Genomic DNA, 24,426 nt, shown 5'->3' on the forward strand with positions numbered 1-24,426 from the left:
AGGAGGTTCACAATTCTTCTTTTAGTAAGAATTCCAGATAGAGAATGAGACAGAGAGAGCATGCACACAAATTGGTAAGAGGAAACATTAAAGAAATGATATATTTTTTTAAAAGATTATTTATTTATTTATTTACTTATTTGATAGAGAGAGATCACAAGTAGGCTGAAGGCAGGCAGAGAGAGAGGGGGAAGTAGGCTTCCTGATGAGCAGAGAACCCGACGCAGGGCTCGATCCCAGGACCCCGAGACCATGACCCGAGCTGAAGGCAGAAGCTTAAACCACTGAGCCACCCAGGCGCCCCAAGAAATGATATTTTTAAAATACCATTACTAGTGAACATGTTCCCAGTGATTTATTGGTACAACGAATGAAAAGAGGCAGGAATCAAAGGATGGAATGGTAAGATTTCAGAACACCTGCCTTAGGGCTGAGTACTGGCAGAGAGAAAGCAGAGATCACACTCAAGGAAGGGTAAGGGCAAATTCAAGATGCCAGGAGAGTAGGGCAATGCACCAGGAGGAAACGTTTAGCCTTGAATTATTTACCTATTCGAACTATCGATCAAATGGGTGTAAATACTTTATCAGGCAAGAAAGTTCTCAAAAAAGAGTCCTCCATGTGTGATTTGCTAAACAAAAATGGAGGCAGGGAAAGAGGGGAAATCTTAGATTCAGAAAATAGTCAACACAAAGGAATGGCCCCGGGAATTAACTGGTATGCAGAGTACTGAGAAAACTGTCCATCTGTTATTGGAGCTGGAGGGCAGAGGGGTGAGGAGATAGAACCAAAAAATAAGCTAGCAAGGAGAACTTGATATGTTTGGCTCTATTGATATGTTTCTCACTTCAGTAGGATAGTTTAACTTTTAAAAATTAATATGATGATTTCTGGGAGTAAACAATGCTAGAAGTACAGCAAGTGAAACAAACATAACAACAACAAAACCAGATTATAAATTACCCAGGAAACTGAAGTTATAGACACAAAGGAAATATAACATAATAAGTTACATATTCCTCTATAAACAATATTTATATAGACAAGGCAATATAAACAATTTATGCTGACTTAACCAAAAAATTGATATAATAATATTTGGAGGATGGGGGCCATGGGAGAGCACTAAATCCTCACCTGTTAGCTCTGGGAGGTAGTAAGTGATGTCTAAAACCAATAACTATAAATGGCACTAAACGCATCAGGAAATAGATGGTAGAGTCTATGAGACACAGTTCAAAGAACCAGAAGTCATTACTGCTGGGAAGATGGATGGGAGGGGTGGGTCCCATAGAAGAGGTGGAGCAGAAAGCTTGTGTGTTTGTATTTGTATTGTATTTGCATATACTATTTTGATTTAAAAAATTAAAATAAAAAAATGGCTGAACTATTTACAAAGTTGTGAGCCACACTGAGAGAATTATCATACATAAGCCCCTTTCCTCCTTTCCATAAAATAGAACTACATATAGCAATAGTGGTCATTTTAATTGCTAGAAAGCTTGAGTTATGAGTTTCCACATCTTTAAAACTCATATTGATTACCTGAGTCATTTTTTTAAAATTGGGAAATAGTAATAAACCATCCAGTGGTAAATATTATCTGTCATCTAAGACAAATGAGCATTTCTTTGTTAATTATGCTTAAAACATAAGTATAAATGGCTCTACCTCAACTACATAAAACAAATATTTGGTGCACACTGAAAAATAGAGATGGTATCACATAAGATTCCTTCATTCCTTTTTCTTTTTGCTTTTTCTTCATTCCTTTCCTGCTTTGTTTTATAGACGTCTCTATTTTCCCATTTTAAAAACTTGATTAGATATTTCTCTTACAATCAAGAAACATATATATATATATATATATATATATATATATATTAGTTTAAAACTCAATTTAAAATAAAATATTAACATAAAAATCTGTGCATACTGTATAATATGCACACACATAAGAGAAAGACAACACAATGACACTCAATTTTAATGATGGTTATCTTCTTTTGAAGGAGAAGGACCTGTTTTTTCCTTTCTAATTTTCCCTATTTTTCAAGCATCAGTAGCAACATTTTGGTACATCTAAATATTAAGTAAAGTAAAGAATATTTTCCTTACAGTGCTAGCAGCTTCTTTCCTTTGAACCCAAGCACTTTACAGCAGGCAAGAGCCATGTGTGAAGGGGGCTGCCACATGCAGTCGGCCAACAACAGCAAGTATATTGAGACTAAGGCTACGAGGGGGATTGTGGGAATCCTTTTAACTTTAATTCTTCTGCACACTGTGTGGCAGCTGGCTTTGATAGGACTTACAGCATCTCCAGCATCAGGAATTGGTCCTGGGGTGTCAAGTTGATGAGGATGATCCCATTTCCATTAGCACCAGCACTAGTTCAGGAACAGACTAACTCAGGGCTGAGCTAACAATGTGTGGCATTCCCTAGCCCCAGGCATGGCTCGGGGGTGGTCCAATCTCCTCAGGCCTGGAATTCTGTTCCCAGTTTCAGGAAGAGCATTCTCTCTCACCATTTGGATCCTGGCAGCCACCCTGAGATGCTTGCCCAGAGGCAAAACCAAAACACGGAAGAAGGCAGAACAGAAATGATCACAGAAAAGTAAAACCAAAGTCCTGATGCCCACCACAAGATCTAAAAGGTCTATGATTTTTCATTTACCTGGAACGATAAATCAGCTTTATTGTTTAAGCAGGGGGAGTCAAACTTTGCAAACCTAAGTATGTCACCTGATGCCATAGGAAAATTTTCAGTGTTTGTGTGCCAAGCATGTTCTATACGTTCTCTTATTTAATCTGCCCAAAACCATGCTGTCACATTTTATCACTCTGATTTTTAAGTCAGGAAACTAGTGATGTTGGTAAATTACCCAAGGATACAACTGAGCAACGGTTTTGCTAATTTTTACTTTGCTAAGAACATTTTTAAAAAGTAGCATGATTGTACACAACTATTCCATAAAAGGAAGAATATTCCAGTGAAAAATTAAGATGGCCATGGTCTGAGAACTAAAGATAGTCCCTTTCAAGAAAGCACTGTTGCATCATTATATGGATATTTCCACGATGGACGGGTGAAAGCTCCATGGGTGGGCACTGGGCCAGAGGCATAAGTCATATTCTGATTCAACAGGTCTTGAGTAAGGTCTGGAAAAGGGTTTCCAAGATTCCTTCAAGTAATTCTGAAGCATAACCACCTTGAGCTACTATTCTAAGAGACATAAGATATGCTTTAACTGGAACAGGACCCTGTTACCTACTTTCCCGGCACATTTCTCTCCTGTTCTCCAGTCTGCTTCTATCGCACTTCAGGCCATACTCCCCAGCCTGGCAGACCCATGAATCATGTCTTTTCTGGCTCTCAATTTCTAATAGTTAAGCATGTTTTCTCTTTTTCTTGATGCCTCTGTGATTACCTGGTTCCATTTTGACTCATTTTCTTATTCAGAACTACCCAGCAAAGAACAAAAGGCTTCTTTTAGGTGCTGTTCCCCATAAACTTACAGAAAGAAAACACTGGCATGAATATTCCTAAAGACTGCACACCTTAGATGTTTACCTTGGAAGGTACAGAGTAATTCAATTCAATTCAATTCAAAACAATGTATGTTTGCATCCTTCATCAATAATTTTATCTGAATATATTTTATTAATTGGGGCAACAGAATTCCATGGCACTTTGAAAATAGACTCAGTATTTCTATGGTCTAATAATAATGATGATAATATGATCCAGGTCACTAAAAAACTATTCAGGGCGCCTGGGTGGCTCAGTGGATTAAGCCGCTGCCTTCAGCTCGGGTCATGATCTCAGTGTCCTGGAATCGAGCCCCACATCAGGCTCTCTGCTCAGTGGGGAGCCTGCTTCCCCTTCTCTCTCTGCCTAACTCTCTGCCTACTTGTGATCTCTCTCTGTCAAATAAATAAATAAAATCTTTAAAAAAAAAAACTATTCAATAGTTGACACTTTCTATGTTCTTTTTTTCCACCCAGTTTCCAAGATCAAAGACCTACTGTGTTAAATAGACTCTTAACTACGGAGAACAAACTGATAGTTACCAGAGGGGGTGGGTGGAATAGGTGATGAATTAAAGAGTACACATGTTGTGTGAAGCACCCAGCAATGTATAAAACTGTTGAATCACTCTATTGTACACCTGGAATTAAAATTAAAACTTAAAAAAAAGAAATTTAAAAATAAAAAACCACAACCAAAAAACCCCAAAGACTTACTATGTTACTTGGTAGAACTCAGCTATTGCTCACTTTCCCTTTCTCTTATTCTCTCTCCAGCTCTTTCTTACCACTCCTCCCCGCTCTGCACTTTGTCTCTGCTATTGACATTTCTGGCATCCATCCCTCACTCCGTTAACCTTCCCACTGTGATAAGATCTGATTATATTGGTTTATAATCACCCACCAGCTTCTGATCTCTTGGTCTAATTCATAGTGATCAAAGTAATGGGATCGGTTTCATGCTAAGCATTCAACTATTTTTTCCCCAAAGATTTTAGTAAGGGTAATACAGCTGCAAAAGCCCCTGAGGCTCCATAACCATTGAATACAATTTGGTTTGACAAATATTTAAAATATCTCCAAGCAAGATTTAGCTAGGCAGAGAAAGAGAGAGAGAGAGAGAGAGAAACATGATCCCCTAAGTAATGACTGCTCTCACTTTTCTTCTTCAAAATAGAGAGATAACAGTGTTGTCCATGAAGTTTGGATTTCCTTAGCCACGGATGGAGGGAAAGCCCAGACAGATTTATTTGCTACTTTAGCAACTTCAGAACGAATGCCTGAAGGTGTGAGAACTTGCCTCCTTGCTTCCACACTGCCTTCATGACATGAGTCCTGCCAAGCTCTATAGTCTCTCCCCTCTGATTCTACATGCATAGAATGTTCAGCTATATCTAATTATTTTCAATTCTTTTTCCATACATTTGCAGAACCTGCTTTCTCATTCTTTTCAACCCTTTCAAACTTTATTTACTTGGCCAAATTCTACCTGAATTCAAGATTCAACCTAAGCATGATTTCTTTCCTAAGCATAAATGGTCTTGGTGGCCCTCTATGGGAGACACTATTCCTTACCCAGACAAAAGCCATTCCCGTTTTTATTCTTTCAAATCAAACCCCAAATTTGTTCAGAAGGTGGCTCTAGCAGTTGGTCTAAGTGCTGTCAGGGGACCAGTTTATAACCAATAAAATGTAAAGAGAAGTGTATTGAATGGTTTTCTCTCCTTGACTGGTATAAAAGGAGACACTTCACATGCACACAACACATCCTGCTTCCTGCATTTAAACACTTTTTAGCGGGGACAAATGTGCCAGACACACTTGTATTATAGCCATCATGTGACTTTGAAGACAAGGCCAGTAGAATTGTGGAGCTGGCAGCCTTAATGTCATTAAGACACTGAGCTCAAATTTGTTGAAGCCACAGCTAGTTGATTCTTTTGTTGCCTGCCACTGAAAGCATCCCTTACTGTTACCTCCTCTGTATGCATAAATGCAATCACTGGAGTGTCCCAATCATCTCCTCTGAATCAATTCTGCCTAAGAGTGAAAACATCTTTACTCTTAAGCTGTCCTATGTTATTGACAACAGGAAAGAACCCGTAATTGGGTGTATTTGGATACATATTTACTATGCTGATAAAAATAAGGCAGCTACGCTGGCAAAAAGATCTCGTGTGATCATTCAGTGGTAGAGTTTAGTATAAACCCATATTGACCAGAAATTGTCTTTGCAGTATGCCTGCATACAGAAATACAAAAAAGAAAAATTTTAGCTGTGTAGAAATGAAAAATGATTTCTGGTCTAATGATTTTCAAAGTCTCCCAATAAGACCAAACCTCACATTATGGGAGCCAAAATCATCCATCATCAGCTATATATGTTTCTTGGTCTATATTATTTCTGTCCCAGACACTGGAATTCTGGACTTCTCCCAGAGAAGAGAACTGTCATCCTGTCACATGATTGCAATTGGCAAGTCTTACCAAGAAAGTTTGGCAGATTCTTAGAACAGGACTAACATATGTTTTATATATGTGTGGGTAGGTGTATATATAGCCATCCATCTACATACATATATGTATACTTATTTATTTATAAGCCTTACTTAAAGTTAGAAAAATTAATTTAGATGCATATGGATAAGTCACACAAATTAGCAGTAGTTTAAAAGGAATTAGTATAACCCTAAAAGAAATCGTTCTGATTTTTTTAAAGTAAAAATGCCAATGCAAATCTCAAAAGTAGAACATCATATTAATAACTTTTATCTTTAGGCTATTGCTCATTTATATCATTGATTCATTCATCCGTTCAACAAGTGTTTATGAAACCAACTACAAAGACATGTAAGATACAAAGACAAAGCCCTTGCCCTTGAGAATCTGGGTGGGCCTCATCCAATCCACCAAGGGCCTGAATAGAACAAAAAAGATAAGGCAGGGAGAATTTGTTCAATCTACCTATTTTGGAGTTGAGACATCAGTCTTCTTCCTTCAAACTCAGACTAGAACTTATATCATTGGCTTTTCTGGTTCTCAGGCCTCCAAGCATGGGCTGGAACTTATCATTCACTTTCTGGGTCTCCCACCTGCTGATCAGAGTTCAGACTCCTACAGTTACATAAGCCAACTCCTTATAATAACTCTATAGATCAATTGATTGATTATGTTCTGTTCGTCTGTTTCTCTGGAAAATCATGACTAAATACAACTACCCATTTGAGATATACAGCCAGAATTTAAAGTGATCCTGGCCAGCATAGTTACTGTGTCTCCATCACAATTCAGTTGTTTTGGTGCACAGGGTCTATTAGGTGTGACCACGATTGAAGCTCAGCCAGGTGAGAGAGGGCAGCAGAGATAAGGGGATGATAATGAAGGGTCAGGAGATCCAGAAACTGAGAGTTGAAGGTATTAGATGTATCATCCATGTGGTTTTGAAGTCAGTAAGAGGGAAGTCTGTGAGAATAATAAAAAGACAATATGCCATATGCTAAAGTTATCATATAAGAAGACAACGAAATTCTCTAGATGACAACAACAAGGAGAGGTAGTAGGTAACAAAATCTGATGATACAAACTTCAAAGAGCTGGGTGTTTGGAATGATTTTTACAAGGCACATCCGGGTTTTACCTACGGTGTGATAGCAAAGGCAACACTCAGAAATGAAATTGAAGATGCAGACAAGTTCGCTGGTGATGCACTGTTAGCTCCAGGTGTCAGAGTGGGCGGGCTTGAGGTGACAGTAGAAGTAATAGATAAGTGGACATACAAATGTATAGGGTGGAGATTAGCAACCTTTTTCTACAAAAGGCCCCCAAACAAGAGGTTTCTGCACAGCAAAGGAAATAATCGACAAAACTGAAAGGCAAACTACTGAGTAGAAGAAAATAATTGTAAATAACATATCTGATAAAGGGTTAGTATCCAAAATACATAAAGAACGGACACAACTCAATACCCAAAAAACAAATAATCCAATTAAAAATGAGCAGAAAAAATGAACAGATATTTCTCCAAAGAAGACATACAGATGGCCAACAGACACATGAAAAGATGCTCATCATCCCTCATCATCAGGGAAAATACAAATCTAACCTATAATGAGATATCACCTCACACCTGTCAGAATGGCTAAAATCAACAACACAGCAAACAACAGATGGTGGTAAGGATGTAGAAGAAGAACCCTCATGCACTGTTGGTGGGAATGCAAACTGGTACAGCCACTGTGGAAGACAATATGGAGTCCCACAAAAAGTTAAAAATAGAACTACCCATGATCCAGTAATTGCAATACTGGGTGTTTACCAAAAAAAAAAAAAAAAAAAAAAAAAAAAAAAAAAAACCAAAAACTAATTCAAAGGGATACATGCAATGCACCTCCATGTTTATTGTAGCATTGTTTATAATAGCCAAACTATGAGAACAGCCCAAGTGTCCTTCGATAAATGAATGGATAAAGAAGATGTGGTATAGATATACACAATGTGCTATTATTCATCCATAAGAAAACAATGAAATGTTGTCATTTGCAACAACATGGATGAAGCTAGAGGTATAATGCTAAGTGAAGTAGGTCCTTCAGAGAAAGACAAATACCATGTGATTTCACTCATATGTGGAATTTAGGAAACAAAACAAAGGAGCAAAGGAAAAGAAAAGGAGAGAGTTGAACCAAGAAACAGACTCTATTACAGAGAACAAACTGATGGTTACCAGAGGAGAGCTGTGTTGGAGGCCAAGAGGAATTCGTGAGGGACGGATAAGATTTAAAGAGTACACTCACCATGATAAAATAAAATAATTTTAAAAAAGAAAACAACTACGTAAGAACAATAAAATAAATAAATAAATAAATAACAAAAAAGAAAATGACAACAAAAAAGACCATATAGCAAACATTTTAAGCTTTGCAGGCCAGATGGCCTTTACCATAACTAGTTGACTTGGCCTTCTTAATGTGAGAGCAGCCATAGAGAATGTGTAAGGAAATGGGCGTGGTTTTGTTCCTATAAGACTATATTTACAAAAACAGGCCGTGGGCGGGAATTGGCCAATGGGTAATAAAAAGAGCAGGTAACAAAGTGAGCCTGAGCTTCTGATTGTGAGCTAGGTAGGCTCACAATCAGAGAAATGTAGGCCAAAATGGATGTTTGATCTCTTTAAAGAAGAGGAGGACAGCCAGTTTAAGATGAAAGACGTGAGGCGATCAGGTATCTGCTTGCTCCTTAGCTCCTGGATGTGGCAGTGAGGAACGTGGGAAGACCCTGACATGGAACTGTTGTGATGGGGCAAGGAGCATTCGTTTTGATGAGTGCATCTGCTTTTGGATGGTAAATGGCTCTCGCCTGGAGTGGGAGGCCTCGGAGGGACACTTCACCAGGAAGCTCAGTGTTGTTCCCTCGAGTGACTTCACTCTGATTCAAGGGGAAAAAGCAAGATAAGGCTTCGCAGAGGTGGAAACACATTGACTGTGTTTCTAAAGAATGAAGATGCAAGTGTGGCCAAATATGGGGAGGGGCAAAGTTCAATTACTCCACTCACATCTATATCCCAGAACTCAGTCCCTGCATGAGTTTAGTTACTTTAATATCTAAAAATGATCCAATAGCTTCTAAACAATCAGTCTCTAGATTTTGTTAAACTTCAAATTATCTAGTTGAGGACTTGGTATTTTGCATTAGACTCATTTAGAGTCACTCATCTGTCACTCATTTTGACAGGATTTTGAACTCAGTCTATAGAAACAATTAAAAAAAGACTCCTGGGTTGAGTCTGCAGATACTAAGTAAACTCTATACCTGGAGATGGCCTCTCGGATGCTCATTTTAATGATTCTTGAACAACAGGTGTTCATCCCCATTTCTGAAAGTTTTTTTTTTTTTAACTCCCAGCCCTTATTAGACCCTACAGAACTGAACAAAACATCATTGATGCTGCTGTTGTCTTGTTGATACTATTTAAACAGATTCCCCAAATGTTTAAATTATTCCTTGATAACAAACCAGGGCACTTTACAGGGAGAGAATAACTCTTTAAGACCTCTGGAGTATAATTTGGTGTATTTTGCTAGTAATCTGGAAGTATCTAATGTGCCTCTTGATCATAAATGCGGCCCTAGGATACTGGTTTATTGCTTATAGTTGTGAGGTTTCCGTTATGCTGATGACAGAAGGAATGGGCCTGTCTTTTAAGAGAATGCTTCATTTGATTCTACTGAAGACAAACACAAAAAAACCATTTGATTCAATTAAAATACATAAGTGTGAAAAACAGTCTTCTTTAAGTAAGCCATTTCTGCTTGATAGTATATTTATATTGTAATCAAAGACATCTGATGGTGGATTGAATAAAATTTAGTATTTATGTGCCAATTATTTATTATATGCAGAGTCCTGGGGAAATAAAGTTGAACAAGGCCTGATGCTTTATATATTTGACATATACATATCCTTTGTATAGGATTATATGTAGAGATATCTACATATAGATACATATCCTATATTTGAGACTAAGAAAAGCCAGTAATTGGACTATTTGAATTTTACAACATCAATTACATAAAAAATAATAGCAGTTCATGATTATTGAACCCTTACTATTACTCAATGTTATAGTAATGTTTTCATGCATTAATTCATTTTCTTCTCACAATAGCACTAGAAGGTAGGTACTGGTATCACATCTTAAAGATAAGTAAAATGGGACTAACAGCTAGTTAGTGCAGAGTTGAGTTTCAGAACTAGATCCATTTGACTCCTTTGATCTTAATCTCGATCTCATTATGCTTCGGAAACACACATTTTAAGCTGGGTAAAATCAATAAGTAAAAGCCAGTTATTATAGAATATGGATTTTTGCCACACTTGACAGACAGAAAAATGTGACATTTCAACTTCTGGCAATAGGTCTTCAAGAGTTTCTTCTTAAAATGCAAATCTGTACTCCTAGAAGGATAACACATCTAAAAAAATAAACATTTTTCAAGCTCTTAACACATGTATCCTTGCAAAATCTTAAGTCGTTGGGACAAAAGACAGGTAAGTTATGATAAGGTTAAGGAGTGATAGGTATGGAATAAGAAAGGGGCAAAACAGAGTAAGGGGTAGGAAGCACCATCTCCAGGAAACAGGTAGCATGAAAGAATCAGCTATGTGTGGTCAGGGCTCCTAAATGGGGCCAAGACAAAAGAACATCCAAGATGAGATGCTACATCTACATGACTTTACACAGAGCCATAACTGCTGCCTCTTCAAAAAAAAAAATTCAGTGGTACACCACTGGCAAGTATGATAAAATGATTTGTATGAACTCAAAAAAATATAGTAGCTTCTTTAAGCAAGGACGGAAATACAATTCTGTTGTCAAAGTGCTTATAATCAAGGAAGCATTTTTCCCCCCTCTTTCGCACCTGTTTGCTCCAGCATTCTTTAACATAAGGTTGGAAGCTTTTATTCATGATCAGTTGCAACATATGGTTGTGAAATAGCCTTATCCCCAAACAGGGATGCTAAGGATGCTAAAGATGCTAATAGAATTGATTGCTAATTAGTTCTGTTGCTCCTTTCATTGCAGTCACATCCTTAAGTTAGTATAAGACTTATCGATATATGACTCATTCACAAAACTTCCCTGCAATTTTAGTTAAATACTTAGTTACCATCATCATAATGCTAATAATTATAAGGATGATGATGATTATAATAATAATAAACTGAAGTGGTTTTAGGGGGAGAAATGTGAGTCTAAAAATGATATCTTCATGATCTGCGTTTATCCTACATCAATAATTTTGCATCAAATTTGCTCAATTTACAAATCAAAAATAGATTTTTCTGTCAGCAAAGATCAGTCCTGTATCTGAAAATCAAGCACAGCTTGTACATCATCATTAACCATAAAGGCTCTGAAATCAGAACTTAGCTGCCAATTTTGTTGATGATGCATAAGACGAAATCGAGTACAGCTGGCTCTTCTGTCCTATGCTAGCTCTGCAGTACTGACATTAGTGAAAAATCTGTTTGTTTTTTGCTTCAGGAAATTAAATAGCTATGACTAAAATGAAGCAGAGGGAACAGATATATCTGGGTAATAAACAGGTGCCATTTTTATTTTTAAGGTTTTTTTTTTCTTGTAGATTCATTTGAATTATTGCAACACTACTTTAATTTGACCAATTGCCATGACCTCAAAGAAAATATTATTAAACTTCTTCTAAAAGACCACCAAGAGGAGCCCATTTTCTTGATAAATGAGGACCAAATAACACAACTCATTTATAATTTTAAATCCACTGTAAGTTAATTGCAATTTTCTTAATGATTATTCCTTCTAATAGAGTGTCTATAGGCAAGTTGCACCTTAAAATAAATAGAGTTATTTGCTGATGCTTTTTCAGAATGGAAACGTCATGTGACTTAGACCCAAACTTTAATGTCTTAGCTGTGGAAAAATAAACCAATTTCTATTATCTTGAAATAAGGAAATGTGAGAATTTTCAATAAGGTAGCATTAAGTTAATGGCATAAAGTTAAATTTTTTTAGAGGGGACCTATAGGGGCAGAGGGAGAATCCCAAGCAGGCTCCATACCCAGCACGTAGCCCCAGGTAGGCTCAATCACGGGATCCTGAGTTCATGACCTGCACCTAAACGAAGAGTCATATGCTTAACCAACTGAACCAGCCAGGCACCGCTGGCATAAAATTAAATTTTAAAACCCTAAATCATTTGGAAGTTTGGTGAATCAAGGAGATCCTTACTATCTTTTCCAGGCAAGCATTAAATATGGGGGGCGAGTTCATGGTTAAATTAAGAACTGAACACACACATATTAACAGTTACCACTTCAGGAAATCCTGTGAAAGCAATCTGAGGCATTTTTTTGAAGACACAAAAAAGATGGGGAGGAAGAGATGAGGTAACAGCAACATACTTTTGAAAATTAGAAAATAGGTGGATGAAGTTTGACTGATTTAGCCGACCTCATAGAGTGGAAACTAAGCTGTAAAAGGGAAAGCTGAGAATTCCCATTAACACTGCAGAATCCTCAGAAGGTTCAAGAAATGGAAGCACTAGGTAATTGTGGAACTGAAAATGAAAGACGCAAGGTCAGTGCTGAAGGACTGGGTAAAAGCTGATGGAGAAGCAATCATCTCTTTAGATTCCCAACTCCACACCAGTGGGGGACTGACTCTCTCAACCTTGGATAAGTCCATGGTTCTATTCTGGACGGAGAGAGACCAAGTGCTGTTGAATACTTGAATAGTCTATCGAAAATATCCCCTCAAACCCTTTCCACAGCTGTTTCCCCAGGCACTGGCAACCAGATATCAACACTCCAGGAAAGAGATAGATGGACTTTTCTCTGGAAACCTGTCTATCCCAACTGGAAAGACCTAAAATTATGGCTAACAAGGATGTCCAATACACAGCCTTCCCAGACCACCTTGCTGTAAAGTTCAAGGTCAGTAAGCCCCATATACATATATGCATTCAGAGCTCCCTATTGGCTTTTAGACTTTCATTCTTAATCAAGAGTTGAAAATCAAAGATTATAAGAAATCTGGGGGGAAAAAAGACTCTAACATGGAAAACATATTAAAATAAACAAGCAGACAAATTCAACTTGAATACCATGCAGGGAGATAAAAATTTATATATACACAATATATCTATACCTATATCTATATCTATCTATATACACATACAAACACACACACACTAACATTCATGTCTTCAGAGAATTAAGATTTCACAGCCTTAAAAAATATAATACAAGTTGAACATTCAGAAAACTCCTGAAAAATACATAATTGTATAAATAAAAAATATGATACATCAATGTTTATAGAAGAATTATTTACAATAGCAATAAGGAAACACCTTAAGCATTCACTGACAGATGAATGGATAAACAATGTGATATATGCATACAATGGAAAATGATTCAGCCTTAAAAAGGAACAAAATTCTGATATACATTATAACAAGGATGAAAACTGAAGACATTATATTAAGTGAAATAAGCCAGACACAAATGGACAAATATTGTATGATTCTACTTAAGTGAGGTACTTATAGTTATCAAAGTCATAAAGACAGAAAATAGAACTGTGGTTACCAGGAGGCTTGGGGAAAGGAGGAATGGGGGATTATTTAATGGGTATAGAATTACAGCTTTGGAAGATGAAAAAGTTGTGGAGATGGATGATACTAATGATTGTACAACAATGTGAATGTAAATAACACTAAAAATTGGTTAAAATGGTAAAGTTTATGTTATAAAAGTACTGACAACATAAAAATAAACAAAAAATTTATAGTACATAAGAATGTCAGTTAGGGAGTGCCTAGCTTGCTTACTGGAGCATTCGACTCTTGATCTTGGTATCATGAATTGACACCCCACCTTGGATGCAGAGATTAATTAAAAAAAAAAAAAAAAAAAGAAAGAAAAAAACTTCAATTGTGAAATAAAGTTGAGAAATTTTCTCAAAAAATATAGCAAATTCAAATATGTATATACTTGTATACACACACACACACACACACACACACACACACACACACACATACAATGACTCGAAAAGGAACAAAGGAGAAAAAAGAACATTCAAGAGGCAATCATTGGTGAAATAATAATAATTAGTGAAATAATTCAGGAAAATTCTCCACAACAATAAGACCTTAATTTCCAGATTGAAAGGCCTACCTAGCCATTGCTCAATATAATAGATGAAAATAAAATCACATCAAGGCATATCATTAGAAAATTTTTAAATACTGGAGATAAAGAGATCACACAGTTTCCAAAGAGGAAAAAATTGTGTTAGAAATCACAATGGCATTGTATTTTTTTTAAGGTTTTATTTTTTATTTGTCAGAAAGAGCATAATCAGGGAGAGCAGCAGGCAGAGGGAGAAGCAGGCTCCCTACTGAGCAAAGAGCCTGATGTGGGACTCAATCCCAGGACCCTGGGATTATGGCCTGAGCAGAAGGCAGACAGTTAATGGAATGAGCCATCCAAGCCCCTGGCATTATATTTCTTAGCAGTAAGACTGGAGGAATGCCTACAAATTTCTGGGGGAGGGGTCGAGTATTTCCCATCTAAAACTCCATTGTCAACCAATGAGAGGGAAGAATAAAGAAAAAAAATTTTTTTTTTAAAATGCAAGATCTCAAAAAATTTACCTCCTACACACTCATGCTCTCTGGCTATTGGAAGATATATTTTGAGGGAGAGAGAATGTGTGGTTCTGTGTGTGTGTGTCTGTGTGTGTGTGTGTCAGAGAGGGAGAAGAAAGAGAGGGAGAACACTAAGAGAAAGAGGATTACCTGGGCTACAGGAAACAGGGGATCCAGCCTAAGAAAAAGAGGAAGAGAAGCCCTTGACAAGGAGGGTAGGATTACAGAGTGCTGCTCTTTACCAGGCATACAGAGCAAACTCAAGAATGGATCTCATCAGACAATTTTTGGCTGAGGACAGTGCAGGGTTCTTTTTAGCGTCCTTTCCCTTTACACAGAACAGATGTGCATAGAGAAAATCAGTGGAATTATCACTTTAAATGATGATGGTATAGGAGGCAATAAGAGTATGTTCCTAACTTAAATGGTTACACTGAATCCTTTCAGCCATTTTTGTAAGAGCCTTCTGTTCCTTGTAGACTACAGTACATAATAAAATACAAATCTAACTCAACAAATTAAATTCTCCTATAGATACATTCTTGCCCATAGAGATACGTATGTGCCTATGCTTGTGTGTATAAAATCAAGGAAAGGTTTTTATACAGGACACTAGAGACACACCTGCTTCTGGGGAAAGGAAATGTGTGGTTAGGCAAAGGAGTATGAGGAAGACTTATTTTTCAAAATGCACTCATTTGTTCCTTTTGACTTTTTTTTTTTTTAATCACAATAGAAATAGGAATAAATTATATTCCTTAAACTATTATCACATATACTTTTAACAAAGAAATTCAACTTCTAGGAGTTTATGCTAAAGTAGTACCTGTCCATAGGCAAAATGATGTAACTATAGGGATATCTTATGGAATATCTAGCAAAAGATTGGAAACCAATTAAATATCCATTCATGTGGCACTGGTAAAATAATATATATATATTCCTACAATGGAATAGTATGCAACCAGAAAAAAATATTTAAATACCTTATTTAAATACATCTCCAAAGTAAGCTGTTAAGGGAAAATAAACAATATATATACTTAAACAGATATGTGTGTTCACACTTGTTTGTATATACGTAGACTATCTCTGGAAGAAAATACAAACATTTTATAATATCAGTTTAACCTGGAGGAACTGGATGGCAGAACAGGGACACGACAGAAATTATTGTCTGTATACAATTTTGTACCTTTTGGATTTTGATCCATGTGAATATGCTACCTTTGAAAACCAAATTGAATTACAATTTTGAAAATGTGGGGCATTTTTAAATAGTCTAGATTATTTTCACCTCAGTTCTTCCTTTTTTCTCTATCGCAAAGCCAGTATGAGATCTTTCATCTAATAATAACACTCTGGTTGTAGTTCTGCAATGCTTAAGAAATAAAATCTGTTACTCCTGCTGGGATCAGAACAGTTGTCAGCGTATGTGGGCAGCAGTGGGTGAAGAGCTTTTGAATTTAAGGCATATAAACTAAATACCAAAGTTGAATGTATTATAACATCATTGTTGATATAGGAGAAATTTTATATTAATGACACGTATAAAGACGTCAGCAGTGTACTTTTCTGCAATACCGATGAAGACAAGACTATATATCAGCTTTATGCTATCCAGTCAATCATGACAGACAAGGCATATGAAAAGAGAGGGATAATTGGAACTCCAGACTGGATTTCAAAGCTGAGTCTGGGCCCCTTTTCAATGGCATGACTTACTGGGATGCATAAAGGGGCATATTTTCTGGCTCTTCCTCTCTCTTCCATGTGTTTACAAAATCATTATGCACATTAAAAAATTCAGGCATGGAATTAACTTCACAGAAGACTTTTAAAAATGCTATAAATAACTAATTTTCAGGAAATTAAATGGGCCGTGTGTGCTATTAAGCCCCTGATGTAACATGGTAAAGATGGAGGGGAAAGCTGAAGAGACATGCCCTCAAATCAATCCATTTGTATACAAAATCTGTTTACTGACCCCACCACTGTCTCCATCTTACTACCATCTCTCTCCACCCAGATACCTCTATGACCAGAAATTTTGATGATGGAATTACAGAATTGTTAAAGAAGTGTATCTCACAAGCCTTTTGATCATGATGTGAACATTTACTTTCCTCAACAAAATAGACTTTCAAGGACATCACTGCTCCTACTGTGGTGCCATCTGTCTCAATACTGAAAATTTGCGTAATCTTTAAATGGGTAAAATCTTTAAATGGAATCCGTTTAGCATGATTCCATTAATATGACTCTAATGGCACCTCTTAACCAAACAAGAATCTATTAACTTTGAATACCTAGGTTGCCAAAGGAAAGGTGCAACTTTTCAAAAAAAAATCCTGAGGACAAGAAGCAGGTGGAAAGAAGGAAAGAAGGGTTTTTTAAGGAGATCCTGGCAGAGCTGGTCATGGGCCAGCACCCTTTAGAAAGATGGCCATGGTGGCACTAGGGATGAGAACCAGACCAGAGCTAGGAAGCAACTGGTAACAGGAGCCAATGCAGGTGGCTGTCGCCAAAATCCAAGTTAAAAATGATGAAAGCTAAAGCAAGCGGGAAGAAAGAGCAAGATCTGAGGGGAGCACAGGAGGCCTTGGCAATGCAATATTTGAAATTCAAATGGACAGGAAGTTCTGATTCTTTTGACAAAGAAGTTTTCGACCCCAGCATTCAATACCCTGCCCCCCTTTCTCCACCCCCATGTCTGCTCCTGAGTCATTTGCTCTTCCATAGCCCTTTCAGAAGCCTTGTTCTCCATGCTCTTTCTCAGACCATTACTCATTTCCCCTGCTACTGCCAAAAGTTGGGACCACAACACAATGGCCTTTGGGAAGTGCAATGTACAATAGGTTATTACTTGCTGATGTTGGTCTTCTCCTTGATTGATCCACACCCCACCACCCTAGTCTGTGCAGGTGTTAATAACAGCTAAAAGTTAGAAGCAAATGAAGAGAATTACAACATAAAAGATTAAAAACTGTTCACAAAATCAAACTTCCCAATAGTCCAAAAGATAAGAGCAACAACAACCTTAAGGTAGAATATTTACATAGAGATCCTTAAGAGCATAACCTCATTCCTAGCCTGGCTCCTTGTCTCAAGGTCCACCATTGTTTACTTTCATCTTGAACAGCACCTTCCTTCATTGCTCTACAGTTATATATCTTCACTGCCTTATACACCACTCACGGTAATTAAATCTCATGGATGGTTCATCCCTCTTTCCCAACCAGGGCAACCCACAGGATATTATTTGCAGCAATACTTTTCCCAAAGGCCGAGTCAAGCAACACAGGTCTCTAACAGCACAGTTTCTGGAGCATTTGCATTTCAGTTTTCACCTGTTGGTAGCGGTGAAGATTTGCTCACCACCTCATTCTTCTAGATCATCTGTTGGATTCAACACAAATATATACACCAAGGGCGAGTAATAATTATCAACAACAATTCACATTTAAAAAAAAGAAACATTTCTCCAAATATAATCTATACTGAGTGTACCCTAAATGGAGATAACTGGCTACATTTTTATGCAGAGTTATGTCGATTCCCACTTTGTTCATCCTCCTGCTTCTAACCATGCCCAGATTTCTATAGGTCTATAAGAAACAGGATGCATTACTGTAACCTTTTCAAGTGACAGCAACTCCCTTCCTACACAAAGATGTTGAAATCATGGAATTATTAAAGAGTATGGAAATGAATGTGTGTGTGTGTGTGTGTGTGTGTGTGTTTGTATAAAGTGGGTAGAGGGTCTTTTTCCAATGATAATTCACTTGGTTCTGTTAGGTATCTGATTTCATGTGCTATTTGAACTGATGTTTTGGCTATAATAAAATATTCTCTAATCACAAATATTATGTAAGCCTGAGGAGCAAACAGACAATGCATAAGAAGTAAAATACTTGAAGAGAATAGAAAACTCTTAAAAGAGAAAAGAAAGGTAGCTAAATTCAAAGAACAAGAATTCTTAAACTTTGCAAAAATACTGCTATATTCATGCAAAAATAAAATAAAGAGTGCTATCATACAATGAGTTCTAATGAAATTTAACATTCCACTCTCTTAGAATTTATAACTTTGCAATTCCTATTACTGTGACAAATATTTTGATCACAAAGATTAAGTAAACTTTGGGCGCCTGGGTGGCTCAGTAGGTTAAAGCCTCTCCCTTCGGCTCAGGTTGTGATCCCAGGGTCCTGGGATCGAGCCCCGCAGCGAGGAACCTGCTTCCTCCTCTCTCTCTGCCTGCTTATCTGCCTACTTGTGATCTCAGTCTCTCAAATAAATAAATAAAATGTTTTGAAAAACTAAAAGATTAAGTAAACTTTAAGGTCCCAGCTATAAAAATGTATACCTCTTTTTATTTCTACATTCCTTTATTCAATTATTTCCACTAATCACAAAGAATTGTTGACAGCTAATGGTCAGGTCCCTAAAATTCCAAGAATTGGAGAGAATGCCTGCCTTCACGGAGCTCAGTCCAGTAGGGGAGGGAGAGAAATAAGCAACTGCATATAGTCACAATAGAAGGTACAGAGGGTGACACAGTAAGTGATCAATTTTAGAGTGTGGGGGTGGAAAGTGTGAGGAGTAGGGCATGTGGGTATCAGGTGAAATTTCACAGAGGCTAGGGCATACAAGCTAAGTCTTGAAGGGTAGGTGGTATGTGAGGTCCCTTTCAGCCTAGGAAAAGAACTTGTACAAAGTTACTAAGAAATGAAGTAGCGTGGACAATTTGGGAAACTATTTTAGTTGGCTAGGACTAGATGCTAGAGGTAGCATGTAGCAATAAAGAGATGGGAGATATACAGGGACCAAAGGCTGTTATGTTTCATGTCTTCTGCTTTGACCATTGAATTCTATGTTGTGCTGATCAAAAGGTTTACTCTATCTGGGGCAAGAAGAGTTTCATCCTTCCTGGAAATTCAGCCAACAATGGGCACTCCCACTTGATTCTGACATGCCACTTCCTATTGATAATGATAAGTCCCCCCTTGCCCTGCTCAATAGAAGTAGTAGAATAAATTGGTATCATATGGCATGGAGCCACTATTAGTCATCGGGTAAGTTCTGTACTATGTCCCAGCACTAAGGCCTTGAAAGGATATTAGGGACAAGTGTATCAGTTACAACTCTTTCCAATGCAATACAGAAAATTCAATCCTAACTGACTTTGGCTAAATGAGAACTGATTTACTCACATAACTTGAGAATCTGATGATAGGTTTAGCTCCAAGAATAGCTTGATCCAGGCTCAAATGTCTTCAGCACCCAATTTCTCCTTCTCCATCTCTTGGATCCACTTTGTCTGTGTTGGCTCTATCTTCCAGCAGAATCTTGATGTGTGGTGGCAGTTTACATCTCTCCGTGTTGAAGTGCAGAGAACAGAAAAAGAGAGAGATGTTTCCTGGTGGCTCCTATACTCACTGTGGCCACCTAGGTGTTAATGATCAATGGAAAGAAGAACCAGTATAATTCCTGGGACAGATGAGTGAGGTCCAGGGGGCATTTGTGCAATGATTCATCTCCCATGATACACCTGAATGCTAGAGGCATGACCTCATAGACTCCTCTGCCAACTCCTGGCTCTCTTTTTGGGCAAATCCTGCAGTATCGGCTCCCAGCTCCGTGTTTCTTCTCAGGAAATGCTGATCACTCTCTGTTTCTCTCTCCTCTTGTATGTGCCCAGGAAAATCCTTCTTCCAGTTTCAAGGAAATCCTTTTCTTTTTGAAGCTTTTTCAAGATACTTAGGCAGTGTCCTGGATTTTTTCCCCCCCTTGAAATTTCAGATTTTATAAAAGAAAGCCAAAAATACTTACAGATCATTTTTGTTTGCCCTTCATTTTGCCTCATCCTGGCTATGAACAATGAACACCCAGAAGGAGATCTACTTACAGGGGTGGTGAGGGAGGGGAGAAACAGTAGCAGATAATAGAGGGAGGAAAAAAATATAGAGGTAATTTAGATCTTGAAATATCATCCCAAGGATCCACATGCATGATATTTCAAATCAATTATACAGAAAGTTTTTTTCTTTCTCTTTTTCTTTTCTCTCTCTCTCTCTCTCTCTCTCTCTAAGATACAAGGGGACAGAGAAACCCCTAACAAATAAGCTGGTGAATTAGTGGGTTTTATAGACGTTGTGTGATGTAAATTAAACCTTGACAGATATTAAATGCTACTCTTCTTTTTAGCATGGAATTTATGTATCAGGCTCAGCTAATGGAGAAGTTCTGGGTAATGAACAGTAAAAAAATTTTAAAAACAAAATTATAAGAAATTTTTAAGATTTTTTCCTGAGGACTGAACGCTTTATGAGTCCTTCTATATGGCACAATAAAAAAATAATTCCTAGGGGTGCCTGGGTGGCTCAGTCGGTTAAGTGTCTGCTTTCAGCTTAGCTCATGATCCAGGCTCCTGGAACCCAGCCCCACATCAGACCCCCTGCTCAGTGGGGAGTCTGCTTCTCCCTCTCCCTCTGCCTCTCCCCATCCCCACTCCTGTTCTCTCTTCTCAATTAAAAAAATAATAATAATAAAATAAATAAACAAACAAAAACATTTTTAGCAAAAAAAGAAAAAAATCAAGGAGCAATTGATTTTCCATGTGTATCAGCTAATAGTGCCCTTTAGTAGGATGTATGGAGTCAGGCTCCAACCTGGAAAACGGGAACTGCTTTAAGTATTCAACACAGGGAAAATTTAATTCAAGGAATTAGTAAAACAGGTGACAGAAGGGCTGAGAAACAAAAAAAGAAGACAGGATGAAGTGACTCCAATCCCAATGTTGGGGGAATAAAAGGAAAAGGCAATGTTACTGCAGTCCAGAGTTAGAGGTCCTGAGGCATTTGGCAGGAATTAGAGCTTGGGGAGTGGGGTAGGACATTCTCCTGCTCTTGCTTTCCATTGGTTATACCCAGCTGGCAGGCAGCTCCTAAAAAAGGAAGGGAAACCACAGCTGGTTATATCAGCCTCCCTGTGTGACAGTCCAGAGAAAGGGGAAAAAACCCAGGAAGGAATCAAAGGGCAATAAGGCCAAGGACCCTGACCCCTCACAAGGAATTGGTTAAAATTCACTGTCCACAAATCCTGGTTTGTTGTTGTAATTTATACTGGCAGAAAAAATGTTGTTTGCAAGGGATCCCCATCAATGAGTTACCAAAGTCTGTGCACTCTGGGCAGACCATTAAAATCAGGACAACCTGAGCACTTCGGTGGCTCAGTTGGTTAAGCATCTGACTCTCGATTTCACCTCAGGTCATTATCTCAGGGTTGTGCGACAGAGCCCTGCTCCATGCTCAGTGTGGAGCCTGCTTAAGATTCTCTCTCTCTGCCCCTCCCCCCTTCCTCTGTGTAGGAAAATGAAAAATAAAATCAGGACAACCTTATCGGAAGGGCTGGTTATGTATGTATGTGCGTATATTGAGCTATGTTGAAATTCCTGTTAATTTTGCTCAAGTTTTGGGTGGCTTTTTGTTTTGTTTTGTTTTGTTTTTAAATTTTATAAGAACACTGCCTGCCATGATTTCTTGGTCTTTTAAATGTAGAAAACTCCCAGGTCTATAAACTTGGTTGTTTCTTTCCTGATACTGAGAATCCCTCATCACTTTTCTTGCTAACCTTCTATTTATCCATTTGAAAGTTGCTGAGATTTGCTTATACTATAACTTCAATGATATTTTCTGAAATGAATTCTATCACCAAAACTATACTGCATAGGATATGGCAAATATTTGTGCTCATTCCTTTGAAGCCTCAACCTGGCTGGCACTGCTCTCTAAATAGAGAGCAGGATTAACTGAGTAATAAGGCAAGAGTGCACAGTAGTTTCTTTAATAAGTTCTTCAATACTGTTACTGTGAGGAGTCTTTTAAAAGGATTTAACCTCAGGTAGACAGAAACGTCAGAAATATTGAGAAATGTCCATATTCTAAGACATCTGCTATGTTTAAAAAATTGTAACAAGCTTTATGCTATCAAGGAGATCCAATGAAAGATTTTTCACATTTTCAGCCTCCTATTTCACAAATTTCAACGTGGTTGTTTTGAGTTTTTTCATTTGTTTTTCCTTTTGTTTTAAGGAAACTGGTTGTTTCACTGTATTTCTCCTGGGTTCCAGGGCTAAGCTCCCATACCTCTCCACCTCATAAAATTTGGACATGTTTCAGTTGTAACCTAATTCTCATCCTGTTAAATTTTTAAGGATAAGGATAATGGAGGATGGAATTTATCACATTAAAAAAGGATAAGAAGGAAGCAAAAGAGTTTTAATTTAAAACTATGTGAGAAGCTGGAAGTTTCGGGAAAGTAGTAGTGAAAGAAAAATATCTTTTTGTAAGCTGCAGAAGAAAGAACTTTAAAATGAAATTAGAGATTTGAAACATTTTATGGGAAAGAGAGACAGATGTGCTTTTGGAACCGGGAAAATACTGGTTAACTTTTAGTTGTGATCACACTTCGGTGGTATCTACGTGAAGCAAATGTTTTGGCTCTAAACTTGTTTCTGCCTTTTTTATGTTTCCTGCCTTCACCAACCTGGAGACAGAAGATTAAAGCAGATTCTGACAATGATGAGGGTCAATCAGAAGAAGACTTTGCCTGTCTCATAGACACCACCCACTGATAAACAATTCCCTGTCTTTCAACTGGAAACCTCTTCCTAAAAACTATATAAGCTAGATTTGGGGGCAAAATTGGAGGAAAGTGATCCTAGTACATTTTGCTACTCATAATTCATTCACTTGTGTGAGAGAACATGGTGTTGGAAAAATCCTAAGACATCAGACTGAAATTATGTCTGTTATCATGTAAGTGAAGGATAGAGTGACAACTATTATTTCTTCCTAATATAGTTTTAATGATATAGTTAAATTCATTTTTTTTCTGAAGGGGCCCTAACATATTTTCTTTTTGAAATGTACAAAGTAAAAAATTGTCAGACCAAATTATTATATATTTGGTTATACTTTTCCCATGAGACACAGGTATTCATATTCATAACTTTAGGTATCTGAAAACAATTTTGTCCTTTATTATCCCAGAATTTAGTGTTGAAAGAAGCTTAGAAGCCATGCTTTATCCATTTGAAGACAAGGAAACTGAGGCAGAGTGCGAGGCTGTAATTTCTGCAAGGTGGCACAAACAGGACTTAATTAAAACCCATATTTCCTAGTCTTCCAAATTCCCGCAGAGTGCACCCTTCACTACCACATTTTGTCTTGATTGTGAATCAACAAACATTTCCTCACCCTTTTAACGCTCTCTCTAGGCCTGGATCCCTTAAAAACCGTTTCCATCTGTAAATTATATATCGGCATCCCAGGAAATTTGGGAGTTCATATATCTGAGACATTTTGCTCAGGAGGAGAAATTGTCTCACTGGTCTATTAATGATGGTTACAAGAGAACAGACTACCTCCAGTTGTATATGAACATCTTAGTGGGTAGGAGGAGGGTTGGGGTATAGGAAAACCGGCCCAAGTAGGAAAGCGTGAACAGGATGTCCCCACAAAAAAGTTACCTATCGAGAAAGCCCTCTTTTAAGTGTAAGCCCTGATGAAACTCCAAAACGTTGAACGATGGCAGAGTTTTGGAAAATTCAAAAGTGCTCTGTGCAAGGCCTGGTGCTACGTTCAAGGCCAAAGGCCAAAAAGATATGCAAAGTGTTCTGAGACTGAGAACAGGGGATGGGAAA

General features: G+C 37.6%; 1 long non-coding RNA gene across 1 annotated transcript in view; it reads right to left on the reverse strand.

Annotated features, from left to right (window-relative positions):
* The window catches only part of LOC309844204, a 31,902-nt gene extending 11,739 nt beyond the window's left edge, over window positions 1-20,163 (reverse strand). The window contains exons 1-2 of the long non-coding RNA XR_014300545.1: window positions 19,934-20,163; window positions 18,071-18,119 (exon numbers count right to left, since the gene is read on the reverse strand). This is a non-coding gene — a long non-coding RNA (uncharacterized lncRNA). The remainder of the gene's footprint in view (window positions 1-18,070; window positions 18,120-19,933) is intronic.
* Between the last annotated feature and the right edge of the window lie 4,263 nt (window positions 20,164-24,426).

This window comes from Mustela nivalis (genome assembly GCF_964662115.1).
Source record: "Mustela nivalis genome assembly, chromosome: 11".
In the NCBI taxonomy this organism is placed as follows: domain Eukaryota; kingdom Metazoa; phylum Chordata; class Mammalia; order Carnivora; family Mustelidae; genus Mustela; species Mustela nivalis.